The sequence below is a fragment of the Bombina bombina genome, chromosome 5 (genome assembly GCF_027579735.1).
Source record: "Bombina bombina isolate aBomBom1 chromosome 5, aBomBom1.pri, whole genome shotgun sequence".
Taxonomy (NCBI): Eukaryota; Metazoa; Chordata; class Amphibia; order Anura; family Bombinatoridae; genus Bombina; species Bombina bombina.
The window spans coordinates 1128558525-1128579836 of NC_069503.1; the positions used below are offsets into that span (position 1 = coordinate 1128558525).

General features: G+C 41.6%; 1 long non-coding RNA gene across 1 annotated transcript; it reads right to left on the reverse strand.

Annotated features, from left to right (window-relative positions):
- Positions 1-312: 312 nt before the first annotated feature.
- Positions 313-14773, reverse strand: LOC128659644 (uncharacterized). Its single transcript, XR_008402451.1, has 2 exons — positions 14490-14773; positions 313-1388 (listed from the first exon to the last, which is right to left on the reverse strand). It is a non-coding gene; the product is annotated as an uncharacterized LOC128659644 (long non-coding RNA).
- Positions 14774-21312: the final 6539 nt, after the last annotated feature.

Here is a 21312-nt window from a genome sequence, read left to right on the forward strand (position 1 = left end):
TCACCTGTGTTTAACCAAATGTTTATTTACAGCATTAAAATCTTAAGTACACTACTAAGCATTTGCACTGGAATCTAGATTTGTAATTGTTTATCTCCAAGACAAATCACATGCCCAGGGACAAGGACGATAGTTATTTACACTCAGACAAGGACCGGGTAAATATCACTGCTCCATACAGTGTTAGTGTGGAGTAAAAATAGAAGAAATGAACAGAACAAGTGTAGTTTTATAGTTTATATACTGAACCCTGAAAGAAAAAACTTGTCAGGCTGTCAATGCCCCTGACTCAAAAGAACGAAAGAAAACAAGTTACACAAAAACACTAGTTTTAATCAAATGCGCTTTCATGGTAAGAAAAGCAAAAAAAAAATTACGTTTATCTTACAAACTTTTTGTTGTAAATGCACATTTAACAAAAAAATCTTGCAACAATTTTTTTTTTACTGTTTTCCAGGCTTACCTAGAACGACAGCATGTTTGTATTTTATTGCTACAGAAGTTATACTTAGTTTGCCTTCAATTAAAGTTGAAAATATATTATGAGTGGTGAATGAGGCTTGATCTTCTGCTTGTACTACAAGATATTGCTGGGTTTTTAAGTAATGAGCACAAGAAATATTCACATCTGTCGTTGCATTTCACAAAAACAGAACTGAAAACCAGTCTTCATAATAGACAAAAAGATAATTAACATGTCCCATACTACATTCTAGTATGGAACATGATTTATGGAACATGTATTGTTTCAAGAAGTAAATATATTCTTATAATTTAAATGTTCTCAGTTTATGGTCAAGGAAACGCATGGAAATCAAAAAACAAACAGTAATGGAAACCAGTACCAACAGGCAAAGGGTCAAACAGGCTTTTATAGTGCTTTACCAATAATAAGGAAAGAGAAACAGGTTATCTGATGCAAAAACTGCATGGTTATATTGGATCGGTAAAGGGTATTTTTGAAAACAAAAAAAGTTGTGTGCAATAATCGGCCGGCAAATATCAGTCACAGGGCAAATCAATTATCACAAAAATAAAGTGCAAATGAAAGTGCTACTTAGAAGATATTTATGTATACATGAAATGCATTACTTAGTCATTTAGCTATGAGCTGTCTTGTCACTTACAGGGACAGTGGCTTGTCAGCCTTCCAATAAGTTAGTTAACAAAATGAGTATCCTGTACAAAGTGGAAAACAAGAAATACGTTTATCATAGTCTAAATTCAGACAGCAGCACCAGAAAGTAAAAAAGAATTTGGTCAACTGAATAAATGCATAATGAAATTAGAATTCAAAGTCTTCTTCTGTCATATCGATGGCCCAGGCAAACTTATCCCTCTGTGTTTTGTTATAAATCTTCTCTATGGGCACTCCATATTTCTTGCACCTATTGATGAAGGGATAAAAAAAAAAAATGGTCATTTTAACACTCTGCTAAACATTGTTGTCTTGAAAGACCAGCTCTGTGATAGCTTATTTTACACTTGAAATGTGTTACCATCACAATTAAAAGAACATTCTATTTTACTGAAAAATTCTAAACTCTAACAGGGTTAAAAACAAAGTGGTGTTCCTGTGCCAATACAGATAATGATACAGTGTGTAAGCAAATGAGAAGCAGCCATACATGAGTATGCTCCAATCACAGTCTCTAACCTCATCTGATGCAGAATGGGGGTTATAGAAGTGAGAAATGTTTAATGACATTAAATACATAGTAAAATGTGGTAATTTTTTAAAATCAAAATGCTCTAACATTACATGAGTGTTCACTTTTTTTAACCATAAATTCTAGGTATGTGCACTTGTTCGTTTTTAGCATTTGTGTAGTGAAAAATGAAATTTATGCTTACCTGATAAATTTGTTTCTTTTACAATACAATGAGTCCACGGATTTCATCCTTACTTGTGGGATATCGCCTCCTGGTCAGCAGGAGGAGGCAAAGAGCACCACAGCAGAGTTGTATGTATAGCTCCTCCCTTCCCTCCCACTCCAGTCATTCGACCGAAGTTAGGAAGAGAAAGGAAAAGCAAAGGTGCAGAGGTGACTGAAGTTTAACAAAATTAAAGACCTGTCTTAGAAAAAAAACAGGGAGGGCCGTGGACTCATCGTATTGTAAAAGAAACAAATTTATCAGGTAAGCATACATTTTCTTTTCTTTTTAAAGACACGATCAGTCCGCAGATTTCATCCTTACTTGTGGGATACAATACCAAAGCTATAGTACACGGATGAAACAGGAGGGACAAGACAGGGAACCTAAACAGAAGGCACCACTGCTTAAAGAACTTTCCTCCCAAAAACAGCCTCAGACGAGGCAAAAGTATCAAATTTGTAAAATTTGGAAAAAGTGTGAAGAGACGACCAAGTTGCAGCTTTGCAAATCTGCTTGACAGAAGCATAATTTTTGAATGCCAATGAGGCAGCCACAGCCCTAGTGGAATGAGCCGTAATTCGTTCAGGAGGCTGCCGTCCAGCAGTCTCATATGCAAACCGGATGATACTCTTCAGCCAAAATGAAAGAGAGGTAGCCGTAGCCTTCTGACCCCTACGCTTCCCAGAAAACACAATAAACAGGGAAGAAGATTGACGAAAATCCTTAGTGGCCTGTAAGTAAAACTTTAAAGCACGGACCACGTCCAAATTATGTAACAGCCGCTCCTTCTTAGAAGAAGGGTTAGGACACAAGGAAGGAACAACAATTTCCTGATTAATATTTTTATTAGAAACAACCTTAGGAAGAAAACCAGGTTTGGTACGTAACACCACCTTATCAGAATGGGAAATAAGATAAGGAGAATCACATTGTAATGCCGAAAGCTCAGAAACTCTGCGAGCAGAAGAAATAGCAACCAAAAATAAAACCCTCCACAATAACAATATCAAACTGAACCCCTTGAAGAACATTAAGAACTAAATTCAAAATCCAAGGAGGAGCAATTGGTCTAAACACAGGTCTGATTCTAGTCAGAGCCTGACAAAAAGATTGAACATCTGCCAGACGCTTGTGTAGCAAAATAGACAAAGCAGAAATCTGTCCCTTCAAGGAACTTGCCGACAATCCTTTCTCCAATCCCTCTTGGAGAAAAGACAAAATCCTGGGAATCCTAACCCTACTCCATGAGTAGCCCTTGGATTCGCACCAATAAAGATATTTACGCCATATCTTATGGTAAATCTTTCTAGTAACAGGTTTACGTGCCTGAATCAAGGTATCTATGACCGAATCAGAAAACCCCCGCTTAGATAAAATCAAGCGTTCAATCTCCAAGCAGTTAGCTGCAGAGAAACTAGATTCCGATGATGGAAGGGTCCCTGAATGAGAAGGTCTTTCCACAATGGAAGCCTCCAAGGTGGCTGAAATGACATGTCCACCAGATCGGCATACCAAGTCCTGCGAGGCCACGCAGGCACGATTAGGATCACTGATGCCCTCTCCTGTTTGACTCGAGCAATCACCCGGGGAAGGAGAGCAAATGGAGGGAACACATAAGCTAGGCTGAAAGACCAAGGAACTGCCAAGGCATCTATCAGCTCGGCCTGGGGGTCCCTGGACCTGGACCCGTATCTCGGAAGCTTGGCATTCTGACGAGATGCCATAAGATCAAACTCCGGCCTGCCCCACTTGAGAATCAGATTGGCAAATACCTCCGGATGGAGTTCCCATTCCCTCGGATGAAAAGTCTGTCTGCTCAGAAAATCCGCTTCCCAGTTTTCCACTCCTGGGATGTAGATTGCCGACAGATAACAAGAGTGAGCCTCCGCCCACTGAATTATCTTGGCTACTTCCGTCATCGCTAAGGAGCTCCTTGTTCCTCCTTGATGATTGATGTAGGCTACAGTTGTGATGTTGTCCGACTGGAATCTGATGAATTTGGCCGAAGCGAACTGAGGCCAAGCCTGAAGCGCATTGATATTGCTCTCAACTCCAGGATATTGATGGGAGTAGAGACTCCAATCGATTCCACACACCCTGAGCCCTCAGGGAGTTCCAGACTGCACCCCAACCTATCAGGCTGGCGTCCGTTGTCACTATCACCCATGAGGGTCTGCGGAAGCATGTCCCTTGGGACAGATGATTTGGCGACAACCACCATAGAAGAGTGTCCCTTGTCTCCTGATCTAGATCTATTTGAGGAGACAAATTTGCATAATCTCCATTCCATTGTCTGAGCATGCTCAGTTGAAGAAGTCTGAGATGAAAACGAGCAAAAGGAATGATGTCCATTGCCGCTACCATCAATCCAATCGCCTTCATGCATTGAGCCACTGACGGCCGAGGATTGGACTGAAGGGTTCGGCAGGTATTCAGAATCTTTAACTTTCTGACGTCTGTCAAAAAGATCTTCATGGCCAGAGAGTCAATTAGAGTTCCCAAAGGAACCTTGGTCTGTGGAACCAACAAACTCTTTTATAGATTCACTTTCCACCCATGAGTCCTTAGAAAGGACAGAACAATGTTGGTATGAGACTTTGTTAGCTGATAAGACGACGCCTGGATCAGAATATCGTCCAGATAAGGCGCCACTGCAATGCCCCGCGGCCTCAGAACCGCTAGCAGAGACCCCAGAACCTTCGTGAAAATTATGGGCGCCGTGGCCAGACCGAAAGAAAGAGCCATGAACTGAAAATGTTTGTCCAGAAATGCAAAACGGAGGAACTTGTGATGATCTTTGTGGATAGGAACTTGTAGATATGCATCCTTTAGATCCACGGTAGTCATAAATTGACCCTCCTGGATCAATGGAAGAATGGTACGAATAGTTTCCATCTTGAAAGATGGAACCCTGAGAAACTTGTTTAGACTTTTGAGCTCTAAAATGGGTCGGAACGTTCCCTCCTTTTTGGGAACTACAAACAGATTTGAATAAAACCCCTGTCCCTGTGATAGAACTGGACATATTACTCCCATAGAAAAGAGGTCTCCTACACAACGTAAGAACGCCTCTCTTTTTATCTGGTCTACAGATAATCGAGAAAGAAGAAACCTTCCTATGGGGGGAGAATTTCTGCCAGCTGATACCCCGAGACACAATTTCTAGTGTCCAGGGATCCTGAACATCTCTTATCCAAGCCTGGACAAAGAGAGAAAGTCTGCCCCCTACTAGATCCGGTCCCGGATTGGGGGCCGACCCTTCATGCTGATTTGGTAGTAGCGGCTGGTTTCTTGGATTATTTACCTTTGTTCCAAGACTGGTTGGGTCTCCAAGTAGACTTGGTTTGGGAATAATTCCCTTCCTGCTAAGTGGAAGAGGAAGAGGGAACTTCCTTGAAATTTCGAAAGGAACGAAAATGACTCTGTCGCCCTCTCTGTTTGGACTTTTTATCCTGAGGGAGGAGATGACCCTTACCTCCCGTTATGTCAGAAATAATTTCCTTCAAGTCAGGCCCGAACAGGGTCTTCCCCTTGTAAGGAATATCCAAAAGCTTAGACTTGGATGACACATCCGCAGACCAAGACTTCAACCATAAAGCCCTGTGTGCTAAGATGGCAAAGCCTGAACTCTTAGGCGCCAATTTAGTGATCTGCAGAGAAGCATCATTAATAAACAAATTAGCTAACTTAAGAGCTTTAATCCGATCCTGTATCTCTTCCAGAGTCTCCACTTTAAGAGACTCTTCAAGGGCATCGAACCAATAAGCGGCCGCGGTGGTAACTGTAACAATACAGGCCGCTGGTTGCAAAAGGAATCCCTGGTGAACATCATACATCTTCTTAAGGAGACCCTCCAACTTCTTGTCCATGGGGTCCTTAAAAGCACAACAAGGATCTCGGATGTTTTTCCAGTTCCTAAAAGAACTTCGGAGTATGAAGGAACTTCCAAATATTTGTCCAACTTACTCAATTTTTCTGGAGGAACCACTATTGAGTCACAATCATCCAGAGTAACCAACACCTCCCTTAGTAATAGGCGAAGGTGTTCAAGCTTAAACCTGAAAGATTCTTCAGAATCAGACATGGGCAAGGCGTTCCCAGAATCAGAGAGTTCACCCTCGGACAGGACATCCGTGCCCTCCCGTTTACTGCGGGCGGGGACGTCCTCAATCGCCATCAGAGAATCAGAGGCTGAATTGACCACACAATGGTCTTTTCTTGAACGCTTGCCGTGCAATATATTTGGAAAATTATATAACGCATCAGAAAGAGTAGAAGACATCACTGCAGCAATGTCTTTTAATGTAAATGCGGCAGGAACTGGTAAAATACCTGGCACCGCTTGAGCGGGAGTTAAAGGCTGTGACGCTTGGGGAGAAAGCTGCGGCATACTCTGCATCTCATCTGTAGACTCTTGAGAAGCATCCGCTTTAGGCAATGATGTATCAAAAAAAATATGGTCTTTATAGTGTAAAGCCTTCTGAACACATGAAGGGCAAAAAGGAACAGGAGGTTCCACAGGGGCATGCTAACAGATAGAACATGGAACAGTTTGGATTACATCTGAATCCATTTTTTGACAGAAAAATATAAACAACAACTGGTCTCATTAAAATAAAAAATATAAAGAGAACAACTGTCAGTACCCAGATAGAACTTACTGACACAATAAAAACAGGGAAAATGTTTGTTAACTAGCAAAGGGCAATAAATTTGAAAAACTTCAGACACCCTGAAAAAACACTGGCAAGTCGCCTCAGCAACTCTGCTGAGGCGCCTACCTGCCCCCTCGATCGACCAACAGTCAAATCCGCCTCTAAATTCAAGACCGGATAAGCACTACGACGCTGCAGTCCACTTGCTTCTAAACCATGCGGTTGTAGCGTCTCAGTACAGCATGTAACAGCAACCGGGACTTCCAGAAGTGAGTGCTGCATGGCATAATTACAGCCCCAGCGCGTCAAGGAAGTCCCGCCTATAGTGGGCATGTTCTAAGCCCATAGAAATCTGTGATACGGCCATATTATCAGACCGGGCAAGAATGTAAATGAAGCCCATGCTGTCGTGACGTCTCCGCTATCGGAACACAGTGATTAGCCCTGGAATGTGAACCGGATGGCTCCGGCAATAAAAAATGCACAAAACATCCCCAGCATCAGCCAAAAAACCCCCACAGCAATAACCATGAACCCTATGAGCGTGTCATCTTTAAGTAACACGCAGCTTTAGGGAGATTAACATATCAGTGTGAGTGCTACATAACCCTAAGAGAACCCACACACTGTAGATAAGGAGCCCTGTGAGAGCCCATGATCTGCTCCAGCAGAACAAAAAACGTACAGCCATATCTGAGATTTCTGCACCCAGAAAAATAAAGACTGCACTTACCTCAATGCTGAGTAACAGCATGAAAATGTCCCACAGTATCAAGAGGTCTTCTCCCTCCAGCAGCTCTGTGGAAACAGAAGGGCCTTAGTTACTATATGCTAAGACCATAATCCAGAGGGGCAGCACAAGTATGGGAGGCGCAGTGAGGCTAAAAACCCACCAGTTCCCACTGCTCTTTTTCCCTAATAAATCTGGCGCAGAAAATAAATAAATGCTGCAAACTAAATATATGCACATACCCAATAAATTCTACTTGATCAAGTTCTAGAGCTACAGCAGATGAAGCGAAGTTAGGTGCCTCACATACTAGGGAATGGCAGACACATGACAAAGGAAAGGGCAGATCATTCCCTTTTTCAACAATCCGGCTGTGAAGTAAGTATTGCCAGCAAGCAAGAGAAAGAGGATGAATGCAACCAAGAGAAAAATACAACAAAATGGAGAAGCATGAAAGAGGTATAATTAAAAATCCAATAGATCACAGGCGTCCTCAAAGCCCCCAAGAATATGGGGGGAAAAGGCTTTATAAAAAAAAAAAAAACAGAATTTATGTTTACCTGATAAATTACTTTCTCCAACGGTGTGTCCGGTCCACGGCGTCATCCTTACTTGTGGGATATTCTCTTCCCCAACAGGAAATGGCAAAGAGCCCAGCAAAGCTGGTCACATGATCCCTCCTAGGCTCCGCCTTCCCCAGTCATTCGACCGACGTAAAGGAGGAATATTTGCATAGGAGAAATCATATGATACCGTGGTGACTGTAGTTAAAGAAAATAAATTATCAGACCTGATTAAAAAACCAGGGCGGGCCGTGGACCGGACACACCGTTGGAGAAAGTAATTTATCAGGTAAACATAAATTCTGTTTTCTCCAACATAGGTGTGTCCGGTCCACGGCGTCATCCTTACTTGTGGGAACCAATACCAAAGCTTTAGGACACGGATGAAGGGAGGGAGCAAATCAGGTCACCTAAATGGAAGGCACCACGGCTTGCAAAACCTTTCTCCCAAAAATAGCCTCAGAAGAAGCAAAAGTATCAAACTTGTAAAATTTGGTAAAAGTGTGCAGTGAAGACCAAGTCGCTGCCCTACATATCTGATCAACAGAAGCCTCGTTCTTGAAGGCCCATGTGGAAGCCACAGCCCTAGTGGAATGAGCTGTGATTCTTTCAGGAGGCTGCCGTCCGGCAGTCTCATAAGCCAATCTGATGATGCTTTTAATCCAAAAAGAGAGAGAGGTAGAAGTTGCTTTTTGACCTCTCCTTTTACCAGAATAAACAACAAACAAGGAAGATGTTTGTCTAAAATCCTTTGTAGCATCTAAATAGAATTTTAGAGCGCGAACAACATCCAAATTGTGCAACAAACGTTCCTTCTTTGAAACTGGATTCGGACACAAAGAAGGCACGACTATCTCCTGGTTAATGTTTTTGTTAGAAACAACTTTCGGAAGAAAACCAGGTTTAGTACGTAAAACCACCTTATCTGCATGGAACACCAGATAAGGAGGAGAACACTGCAGAGCAGATAATTCTGAAACTCTTCTAGCAGAAGAAATTGCAACCAAAAACGAAACTTTCCAAGATAATAACTGAATATCAACGGAATGTAAGGGTTCAAACGGAACCCCCTGAAGAACTGAAAGAACTAAATTGAGACTCCAGGGAGGAGTCAAAGGTTTGTAAACAGGCTTGATTCTAACCAGAGCCTGAACAAAGGCTTGAACATCTGGCACAGCTGCCAGCTTTTTGTGAAGTAACACAGACAAGGCAGAAATCTGTCCCTTCAAGGAACTTGCAGATAATCCTTTCTCCAATCCTTCTTGAAGAAAGGATAGAATCTTAGGAATTTTTACCTTGTCCCAAGGGAATCCTTTAGATTCACACCAACAGATATATTTTTTCCATATTTTGTGGTAAATTTTTCTAGTTACAGGCTTTCTGGCCTGAACAAGAGTATCAATAACCGAATCTGAGAACCCTCGCTTTGATAAGATCAAGCGTTCAATCTCCAAGCAGTCAGTTGGAGTGAGACCAGATTCGGATGTTCGAACGGACCTTGAACAAGAAGGTCTCGTCTCAAAGGTAGCTTCCATGGTGGAGCCGATGACATATTCACCAGGTCTGCATACCAAGTCCTGCGTGGCCACGCAGGAGCTATCAAGATCACCGATGCCCTCTCCTGATTGATCCTGGCTACCAGCCTGGGGATGAGAGGAAACGGCGGGAATACATAAGCTAGTTTGAAGGTCCAAGGTGCTACTAGTGCATCTACTAGAGTCGCCTTGGGATCCCTGGATCTGGACCCGTAGCAAGGAACCTTGAAGTTCTGACGAGAGGCCATCAGATCCATGTCTGGAATGCCCCACAGTTGAGTAATGTGGGCAAAGATTTCCGGATGGAGTTCCCACTCCCCCGGATGTAATGTCTGACGACTCAGAAAATCCGCTTCCCAATTTTCCACTCCTGGGATGTGGATTGCAGACAAGTGGCAGGAGTGAGTCTCCGCCCATTGAATGATTTTGGTCACTTCTTCCATCGCCAGGGAACTCCTTGTTCCCCCCTGATGGTTGATGTACGCAACAGTCGTCATGTTGTCTGATTGAAACCGTATGAACTTGGCCTTTGCTAGCTGAGGCCAAGCCTTGAGAGCATTGAGTATCGCTCTCAGTTCCAGAATATTTATCGGTAGAAGAGATTCTTCCCGAGACCAAAGACCCTGAGCTTTCAGGGGTCCCCAGACCGCGCCCCAGCCCATCAGACTGGCGTCGGTCGTGACAATGACCCACTCTGGTCTGCGGAAGCTCATCCCCTGTGACAGGTTGTCCAGGGACAGCCACCAACAGAGTGAATCTCTGGTCCTCTGATTTACTTGTATCGTCGGAGACAAGTCTATATAGTCCCCATTCCACTGACTGAGCATGCACAGTTGTAATGGTCTTAGATGAATGCGCGCAAAAGGAACTATGTCCATTGCCGCTACCATCAAACCTATTACTTCCATGCACTGCGCTATGGAAGGAAGAGGAACGGAATGAAGTATTTGACAAGAGTTTAGAAGTTTTGTTTTTCTGGCCTCTGTCAGAAAAATCCTCATTTCTAAGGAGTCTATTATTGTTCCCAAGAAGGGAACCCTCGTTGACGGAGATAGAGAACTCTTTTCTACGTTCACTTTCCATCCGTGAGATCTGAGAAAGGCCAGGACAATGTCCGTGTGAGCCTTTGCTAGAGGAAGGGACGACGCTTGAATCAGAATGTCGTCCAAGTAAGGTACTACTGCAATGCCCCTTGGTCTTAGTACCGCTAGAAGGGACCCTAGTACCTTTGTGAAAATCCTTGGAGCAGTGGCTAATCCGAACGGAAGTGCCACGAACTGGTAATGCTTGTCCAGGAATGCGAACCTTAGGAACCGATGATGTTCCTTGTGGATAGGAATATGTAGATACGCATCCTTTAAATCCACCGTGGTCATGAATTGACCTTCCTGGATGGAAGGAAGAATTGTTCGAATGGTTTCCATTTTGAACGATGGAACCTTGAGAAACTTGTTTAGGATCTTGAGATCTAAGATTGGTCTGAACGTTCCCTCTTTTTTGGGAACTACGAACAGATTGGAGTAGAACCCCATCCCTTGTTCTCCTAATGGAACAGGATGAATCACTCCCATTTTTAACAGGTCTTCTACACAATGTAAGAATGCCTGTTTTTTTATGTGGTCTGAAGACAATTGAGACCTGTGGAACCTCCCCCTTGGGGGAAGCCCTTTGAATTCCAGAAGATAACCTTGGGAGACTATTTCTAGCGCCCAAGGATCCAGAACATCTCTTGCCCAAGCCTGAGCGAAGAGAGAGAGTCTGCCCCCCACCAGATCCGGTCCCGGATCGGGGGCCAACATCTCATGCTGTCTTGGTAGCAGTGGCAGGTTTCTTGGCCTGCTTTCCCTTGTTCCAGCCTTGCATTGGTCTCCAGGCTGGCTTGGCTTGAGAAGTATTACCCTCTTGCTTAGAGGACGTAGCACTTGGGGCTGGTCCGTTTCTACGAAAGGGACGAAAATTAGGTTTATTTTTGGCCTTGAAAGACCTATCCTGAGGAAGGGCGTGGCCCTTGCCCCCAGTGATATCAGAGATAATCTCTTTCAAGTCAGGGCCAAACAGCGTTTTCCCCTTGAAAGGAATGTTAAGCAATTTGTTCTTGGAAGACGCATCCGCTGACCAAGATTTTAACCAAAGCGCTCTGCGCGCCACAATAGCAAACCCAGAATTTTTCGCCGCTAACCTAGCCAATTGCAAAGTGGCGTCTAGGGTGAAAGAATTAGCCAATTTAAGAGCACGGATTCTGTCCATAATCTCCTCATAAGAAGGAGAATTACTAGTGATCGCCTTTTCTAGCTCATCGAACCAGAAACACGCGGCTGTAGTGACAGGGACAATGCATGAAATTGGTTGTAGAAGGTAACCTTGCTGAACAAACATCTTTTTAAGCAAACCTTCTAATTTTTTATCCATAGGATCTTTGAAAGCACAACTATCTTCTATGGGTATAGTGGTGCGTTTGTTTAGAGTAGAAACCGCCCCCTCGACCTTGGGAACTGTCTGCCATAAGTCCTTTCTGGGGTCGACCATAGGAAACAATTTTTTAAATATGGGGGGAGGGACGAAAGGTATACCGGGCCTTTCCCATTCTTTATTTACAATGTCCGCCACCCGCTTGGGTATAGGAAAAGCTTCGGGGGGCCCCGGGACCTCTAGGAACTTGTCCATTTTACATAGTTTCTCTGGGATGACCAAATTCTCACAATCATCCAGAGTGGATAACACCTCCTTAAGCAGAGCGCGGAGATGTTCCAACTTAAATTTAAATGTAATCACATCAGGTTCAGCTTGTTGAGAAATTTTCCCTGAATCTGAAATTTCTCCCTCAGACAAAACCTCCCTGGCCCCCTCAGACTGGTGTAGGGGCCCTTCAGAAACAATATCATCAGCGTCCTCATGCTCTTCAGTATTTTCTAAAACAGAGCAGTCGCGCTTTCGCTGATAAGTGGGCATTTTGGCTAAAATGTTTTTGATAGAATTATCCATTACAGCCGTTAATTGTTGCATAGTAAGGTGTATTGGCGCGCTAGATGTACAAGGGGACTCTTGTGTGGGCAAGACTGGTGTAGACGAAGGAGGGGATGATGCAGTACCATGCTTACTCCCCTCACTTGATGAATCATCTTGGGCATCATTTTCTCTAAATTTTGTGTCACATAAATCACATCTATTTAAATGAGAAGGGACCTTGGCTTCCCCACATTCAGAACACAGTCTATCTGGCAGTTCAGACATGTTAAACAGGCATAAACTTGATAACAAAGTACAAAAAACGTTTTAAAATAAAACCGTTACTGTCACTTTAAATTTTAAACTGAACACACTTTATTACTGCAATTGCGAAAAAGTATGAAGGAATTGTTCAAAATTCACCAAAATTTCACCACAGTGTCTTAAAGCCTTAAAAGTATTGCACACCAAATTTGGAAGCTTTAACCCTTAAAATAACGGAACCGGAGCCGTTTTTATATTTAACCCCTTTACAGTCCCTGGTATCTGCTTTGCTGAGACCCAACCAAGCCCAAAGGGGAATACGATACCAAATGACGCCTTCAGAAAGTCTTTTCTATGTATCAGAGCTCCTCACACATGCATCTGCATGTCATGCTTCTCAAAAACAAGTGCGCAATACAGGCGCGAAAATGAGACTCTGCCTATGAGTAGGGAAAGCCCCTAGAGAATAAGGTGTCCAATACAGTGCCTGCCGGTTATTTTACAAAATTCCCAAGATTAAAATAATTCCTCAAGGCTATGGAGTATAAAATATGTTTATATATAAATCGATTTAGCCCAGAAAATGTCTACAGTCTTAAAAAGCCCTTGTGAAGCCCTTATTTACTGTCTGTAATAAAATGGCTTACCGGATCCCATAGGGAAAATGACAGCTTCCAGCATTACATCGTCTTGTTAGAATGTGTCATACCTCAAGCAGCAAAAGTCTGCTCACTGTTCCCCCAACTGAAGTTAATTCCTCTCAACAGTCCTGTGTGGAACAGCCGTCGATTTTAGTAACGGTTGCTAAAATCATTTTCCTCTTACAAACAGAAATCTTCATCTCTTTTCTGTTTCAGAGTAAATAGTACATACCAGCACTATTTTAAAATAACAAACTCTTGATTGAATAATAAAAACTACAGTTAAACACTAAAAAACTCTAAGCCATCTCCGTGGAGATGTTGCCTGTACAACGGCAAAGAGAATGACTGGGGAAGGCGGAGCCTAGGAGGGATCATGTGACCAGCTTTGCTGGGCTCTTTGCCATTTCCTGTTGGGGAAGAGAATATCCCACAAGTAAGGATGACGCCGTGGACCGGACACACCTATGTTGGAGAAATACACTTCTTTGATTATTTGTAAGGGCAGAATGCTGCTGGGTATGCTGCTGAAAATCAATCATCAGTTTAAAGCCAAAATCTAGTATTGTGTTGAGGGGGGGGGGGGGGGATAATAAATGGACAATAAGAAAACTGACTCAAAACAGTAAACATCTTTAATGTCATAATAATTGTTAAGGCAAAAACCAGAAATCGGTGACTGCTACAAAATTATTCAAAAGAAGTTGCATGCTCAGCAATTCATAACTAAAGAGTTAAAATACACATTCAAAATGGAGACATGGCACCACAAAGCCACAATAAACCGGATGCTGTCCTAGACATACAAGCGCTACGGAATTTGGCGGCGCTTTACAAATAAATGATAATAATAATACAAGCAATACAAGTAGTAATCTTAGGGCTCACACAACAAGAGTAAAGGAGTGATACAAAGGAAGAAAATGCTAAATAGTCCAAGCACACAACACTACACATTGCACAGATAAATAACCTCTCCCCTTTTACGGTGAGTCACAAAAATGGTAAAACTGAGTGCAGGCATGAAAAGAAATGCCAAGCTATGATAAAAAAATTTAAACACACTGAAACTGCTTCATTAAAAGGACCATTATGAATTATACATCAGATTCACCGTAGTAAACTATATTTCACGCTTACAATGAGCTGCAAATGAGTTATGTAATTTGTAAGATACGATTGCTTGTATCACAAAGGGTTAAGCGCGTTAGAAGTTGAAGTGCAAACATACAGACTAATTTTATCATACACTTGGGAGTTAATTGACCTCAGCTTACCAGGCTACTGTAATCCTAGGGTCAAGGTAGTTCAACTTGGATGTGCCCAAGGCAATCTGTTTATTTTCTTCCTTGTCTGTGGCTTGAAGCGTTAGCTTCATCAGTTGTTCCTTTAGTCTCTCACACAGTTTTTTCTTCTTCTCCACCTCCCTAGATACACAAAAACAAAATGAAGCAAAATATATCCCTACTATGCATTAGTGTTGCTGGGTTAATACAGTCAAAAATAACTGATTCACAGAATTGCTTGCAAAATGGGAAATCTATATCTTCAAAATTATGGAAAAAATATATAAATATTACAACAGATCAAAAGATTTTTTTATCTAAAACTAACGGAAATTAATGAAGTTTGTTTTCTTTTATTCAAATATCTTCCCTTATCTTTTTAAGAGCAGCCATAAAGAATATTGCTAAGTTAATGGAAATAGATATAATGGTGTGATGTCTTAAAAGGACAGCAAAGTCATGTTCATGACTCAGAGCGTGCTATTTTAAAAAACTTTCCAATTTACTTTAGTATGAAGTCTTTGCTCTTTTAGTATCCTTTGTTAAAGAGTAAAGTTAGGTAGGCGAATATACTTACGAGTTTGTGCATGCATTAGCAATCTATGATAGCAGTGTTTGCAACTATGTATAATATTACTATAAACATTGTTGCAAACACTGCTGCCAGATCTTTTTGTTTTAATACTGTGCCCCCCACTTCTCAGAAAGCTGGCGATGAAGTGAATGCATAAGTGAAGTAGTAATTTGTGTCATACAAGGTACAGCTAACTGAGAAGGTGTGGTGTTTGAATATTGGTGCGTGTGTGTGTATGCCACTGAAATACAGTTAAAACTTTCACTAGAAGCATTTTTGCTAATGGACGTATGTTGTAAATGTTTCTATTTAAAATTAAAATGCACCCATGCACATTTCAATTTTGGCATTTCATCCATTTAAATACAGTAGAATTGCGTAAGCAACAAAAACTTTATAAAAAGAGAATGCAAAAGCACTTAATTTGAATTTTAAATGAGCAGTGGATTTTTTTTCTGACAAATTTTAAAACCTACTTCTGATAAAGCAAGGAAATAGTTAACCCCATTTAACTTGTTTTTTTCATTTGTCTTAGTAACTGCAACTTTTACTGATAATCTTGTATAGTAGTTCCTAAAGGAATGAGCTAATGAAAACATAGTAATTGGTAGATAACCTTTATAACCTAACTATAGGAACATTTTATGTTTTTATTTGCTTAAATAAAACCAAAATGGTATATAAATCAGAATACGCATTGATCTTGCATCCTACGTGTATCTCATTGCTACCTGCCACTGATGAACCAGAACACTTTGCTGCTAAATAATTGTTCTCGTGTACGTGTAGCATCTCTGAAAAAGGAAAATCTGCATCAACTTCAATTTGCCAGTCCCTGTATCATGTGACAGCCAATCAGAGACTCATACACATTTATGCTGTGAAATCAGTAGCAGCTAGTGCCTCAGAACATGTACATAGAAAAATAAAACAGAACAATTTGATAATGGACGCAAATTGGAAAGTCTCTTAAAATCACATAATCAATATTGACTTTAGTGGCCCTTTAAATAATTTGTCAGCAATTTAGTATGCACATCTCTATGAGGTTCTTTTGTAAATGTCATGTCCAAGACACCAAGATTTGAGCATACTGATACATTTCTTTCCATAACAGACTGTGATGCTTCCTGTATATTCAGTAAGCTATTCCTCGAATACTGAAAAGCCTCAGGTTCTATACAAACCATAGCTGAGTCAATGTGGGGATGGAGAGAAAACAAATTAACTGGAAAGATAAAAAAAAAAATGCCAGTCACTTGCACATTCCAAAATGTATTTACAGGCAAACCTTCAAGTGATATTAAACAGCTCCGGATTTTGTATAAAAAACAAAAATTTTGCTTACTTGATAACTTTCTTTCCGGGCATAGAAAGTACACAGATTCCAATTACTAGTGGGATATTCACTCCTGGCCAGCAAGAAGAGGCAAAAAACACCCCAGCAGAGCTGTTAAGTGTTTCTTCCCTTACCCATAATCCCCAGTCATTCGGCCGAAGGAAAACGGATAGAGAAGATAACACAAGGGTATAGAGGTGACTGAGATGCCTGAATAGAAAGAAATTTATCAGGTAAGCATAAATTTTGTTTTCTTTCCTATGGCATGGAGAGTCCTTGAATTCCAATTACTAGTGGGAACCAATACCCAAGCTAGAGGACACGGGATGAAAAGGGAGGGAGAATAAGACAGACCTAAACAGAAGGCACCACCGCTTGAAGAACCTTTCTCCCAAAAGAAGCCTCAGCCGAGGCAAAAGTATCAAATTTGTAGAATTTGGAAAAAGTATGCAAGGAAGACCAAGTGGCCGCCTTGGAGATTTGCTCCACTGATGCTTCCTTTTTGAAAGCCCAAGAAGAAGTTACAGCCCTGGTGGAATGAGCCGTAATTCTCTCAGGAGGCTGATGTCCAGAAAACTCATATGCAAATCTGATAACACTTCTCAACCAGAGAGAGAGAGTAATAGAAGTAGCCTTCTGACCCTTGCTTTTTCCAGCAAAAGTAAATTTATGCTTACCTGATAAATTAATTTCTTCTATGGTACGAGTCCACGGATTCATCCTTTACTTGTGGGATATTATCCTCCTGCTAACAGGAAGTGGCAAAGAGCACCACAGCAGAGCTGTCTATATAGCTCCTCCCTTAGCTCCACCCCCCAGTCATTCGACCGAAGGTACAGGAAGAAAAAGGAGAAACTAAAATGTGCAGAGGTGACTGAAGTTTAAAATAAAAAATATAATCTGTCTTAAAATGACAGGGCGGGCCATGGACTCGTCGTACCATAGAAGAAATTAATTTATCAGGCAAGCATAAATTTACTTTTCTTCTATAAGGTACGACAAGTCCACGGATTCATCCTTTACTTGTGGGATACAATACCAAAGCTACAGGACACGGATGAACGGGAGGGACAAGACAGATGGTTAAACAGAAGGCACCACTGCTTGAAGAACTTTTCTCCCAAAAATAGCCTCCGAAGAAACAAAAGTATCAAATTTGTAAAAGGTATGAAGCGAAGACCAAGTCGCAGCCTTACAAATCTGTTCAACAGAAGCATCATTTTTAAAAGCCCATGTGGAAGCCACTGCTCTAGTAGAGTGAGCTGTAATCCTTTCAGGAGGCTGCTGTCCAGCAGTCTCATATGCCAAACGGATGATGCTTTTCAGCCAAAAAGAAAGAGGTAGCCGTAGTTTTTTGACCTCTACATTTTCCAGAATAGACAACAAACAAAGAAGATGTTTGACGGAAATCTTTGGTTGCTTGCAAGTAAAACTTCAAAGCACGAACCACGTCCAAGTTGTGCAACAGACGCTCCTTCTTAGAGGAAGCATTAGGACACAGAGAAGGAACAACAATTTCCTGATTGATATTCCTATTAGTAACAACCTTAGAAAGGAATCCAGGTTTGGTACGCAAAACCACCTTATCAGCATGGAAAACCAGATAAGGCGAGTCGCATTGCAATGCAGATAGTTCAGAAACTCTTCGAGCCGAAGAGATAGCAACTAAAAACAGAACTTTCAAGATAGAAGCTTAATATCTATGGAATGCATAGGTTCAAACGGAACCCCTTGAAGAACTTTAAGAACTAAATTCAAACTCCATGGCGGAGCAACAGGTTTAAACACAGGCTTGATTCTAACTAAAGCCTGACAGAACGACTGAAGGTCTGGAACATCTGCCAGACACTTGTGCAATAGAATTGATAAAGCAGAAATCTGTCCCTTTAAGGAACTCGCTGATAGCCCCTTCTCCAATCCTTCTTGGAGAAAGGACAAAATCCTAGGAATCCTGATCTTACTCCATGAGTAGCCTTTGGATTCGCACCAATAAAGATATTTACGCCATATCTTATGATAAATTTTCCTAGTGACAGGCTTTCGAGCCTGAATCAAGGTATCTATAACCGACTCAGAGAACCCCCACTTGGATAAAATCAAGCGTTCAATCTCCAAGCAGTCAGCTGCAGAGAAACTAGATTTGGATGCTGGAACGGACCTTGAATCAGAAGATCCTGTCTCAGTGGCAGAGTCCATGGTGGAAGAGATGACATGTCCACCAGGTCTGGCAACTATGGATAAGTGACTGCGCCTAGATAGTATACCTGCTACACTATAAAAAAGACCCCCTAGTAAGGTCCTGAAGAAAGATACAATTTTGGCTATATAGGAGCGCCAATGGCTAAGGTATACAACAGGTTATTTGTCTACACCACTATATGTTCTAGATGTTACTCAGGACAACAAACTTCAATGATATAATTCAAATGTAAATATGATCCACATAAAAAAGATAGTTTGAAAGATCGTTTGGTAGATCGTATGAAAAAATATTTAATTCAAATATATTAAAACAGACAAAAACATAATTTATGCTTACCTGATAAATTTATTTCTCTTGTGATGTATCGAGTCCACGGATTCATCCTCACTTGTGGGATATTCTCCTCCCCTACAGGAAGTGGCAGAGAGAGCACCCACACCAGAGCTGCCTATATAGCTCCCCCCTTAGCTGCACCCCCCAGTCATTCGACCGAAGGCTAGGAAGAAAAAGGAGAAACTATAGGGTGCAGTGGTGACTGAAAGTTTAAAAATAAAAATATATATATATGCCTGTCTTAATAAACAGGGCGGGCCGTGGACTCGATACATCACAAGAGAAATAAATTTATCAGGTAAGCATAAATTATGTTTTCTCTTGTAAGATGTATCGAGTCCACAGATTCATCCTTTCTTGTGGGATACCAATACCAAAGCTTTAGGACACGGATGAAGGGAGGGACAAGACAGGGACCTTAAACGGAAGGCACCACCCAAAAAAGTATCAAATTTGTAAAATTTGGAAAAAGTATGAAACGAAGACCAAGTCGCCGCATTACAAATCTGTTTAACAGAAGCCTCATTTTTAAAAGCCATGTGGAAGCCACAGCTCTAGTAGAATGAGCAGTAATTCTTTCAGGAGACTGTTGGCCAGCAGTCTCATAAGCAAAACGGATGATGCTTTTCAGCCAAAAGGAAAGAGAGGTAGCCGTAGCCTTCTGACCTCTCCGCTTACCAGAATAAACAACAAACAATGAAGATGTTTGACGGAAATCTTTAGTTGCTTGTAAGTAGAACTTTAAAGCACGAACCACATCAAGATTGTGCAACAGACGTTCCTTCTTTGAAGAAGGATTAGGACACAGTGAAGGAACAACAATCTCTTGATTGATATTCTTATAAGAAACAACCTTAGGAAGAAACCCAGGTTTGGTACGCAAAACCACCTTATCTGCATGGAAAATAAGATAAGGGGAATCACACTGTAAAGCATATAGCTCAGAAACTCTTCGAGCCGAAGAGATAGCTACTAAAAACAAAACTTTCCAAGACGGAAACCCCTTGAAGAACTTTAAGAACTAAATTTAGGCTCCATGGCGGAGCAACAGGTTAAAATACAGGCTTGATTCTGACCAAAGCCTGACTAAATGCTCGAACGTCTGGGACATCTGCCAGATGTTTGTGTAGAAGAATAGACAAAACAGATATTTGTCCACTGGGCGGATCACCCCATGGTATGTAGGTCTTCTACACAGCGTAAGAACGCCTCTCTCTTTGTCTGTTTACAGACAATCGAGAAATGTGAAAAGTCCCCCTTGGAAGAGAGCCTTTGAATTCCAGAAAATATCCCTGGGACACAATTTCTAAAACCCAGGGATAGTGAACATCTCTTGCCCAAGCCTGAGCAAAGAGAGAGAGTCTGCCCCCTACTAGATCCGGTCCTGGATCGGGGGCTACCCCTTCATGCTGTCTTAGAGGCAGCTGCAGGCTTCTTGGCCTGTTTACCCTTGTTCCAAGCCTGGTTAGGTCTCCAGACTGACTTGGATTGGGCAAAATTCCCCTCTTGCTTTGCAGCAGAGGAAGCTGAAGCGGGACCACTCTTGAAATTCCAAAAGGAACAAAAATTATTTTGTTTGGTCCTCATCTTATTTGATCTATCCTGAGGGAGGGCATGACCTTTCCCTCCAGTGATGTCTGAAATAATCTCTTTCAGTTCAGGCCCGAATAGGGTCTTTCCTTTGAAAGGGATGTTCAAAAGTTTAGTTTTAGATGACACATCAGCAGACCAGGATTTAAGCCATAACGCCCTGCGTGCTAAAATGGCAAAACCTGAATTATTTGCCGCTAATTTAGCCAGTTGAAAAGCGTCATCTGTAATAAAAGAATTAGCCAATTTAAGGGCCTTAATTCTGTCCAAAATTTCTTCTAATGGAGTCTCCATCTGAAGAGCCTCTTCTAGAGCCTCAAACCAGAAAGCAGCTGCAGTAGTTGCAGGAACAATGCACGCAATAGGTTGAAGAAGAAAACCTTGATGAACAAAAATTTTCTTCAGGAGACCCTCTAATTTTTTATCCACAGGATCTTTTAAAGCACAACTGACTTCAATAGGTATAGTTGTACGCTTAGACAGAGTAAAAATAGCTCCATCCACCTTAGGAACTGTCTGCCACGAGTCCCGCATGGTGTCAGATATGGGAAACATTTTCTTAAAAACAGGAGGGGGAATGAACGGAATACCTGGTCTATCCCACTCCTTAGCAATAATATTCACAATCCTCTTAGGGACTGGAAAAAAACATCAGTGTAAACAGGAACCTCTAAGTATTTATCCATCTTACACAATTTCTCTGGGACCACTATAGGGTCACAATCATCTAGAGCCGCTAATACCTCCCTGAGCAATAAGCGGAGGTGTTCAATTT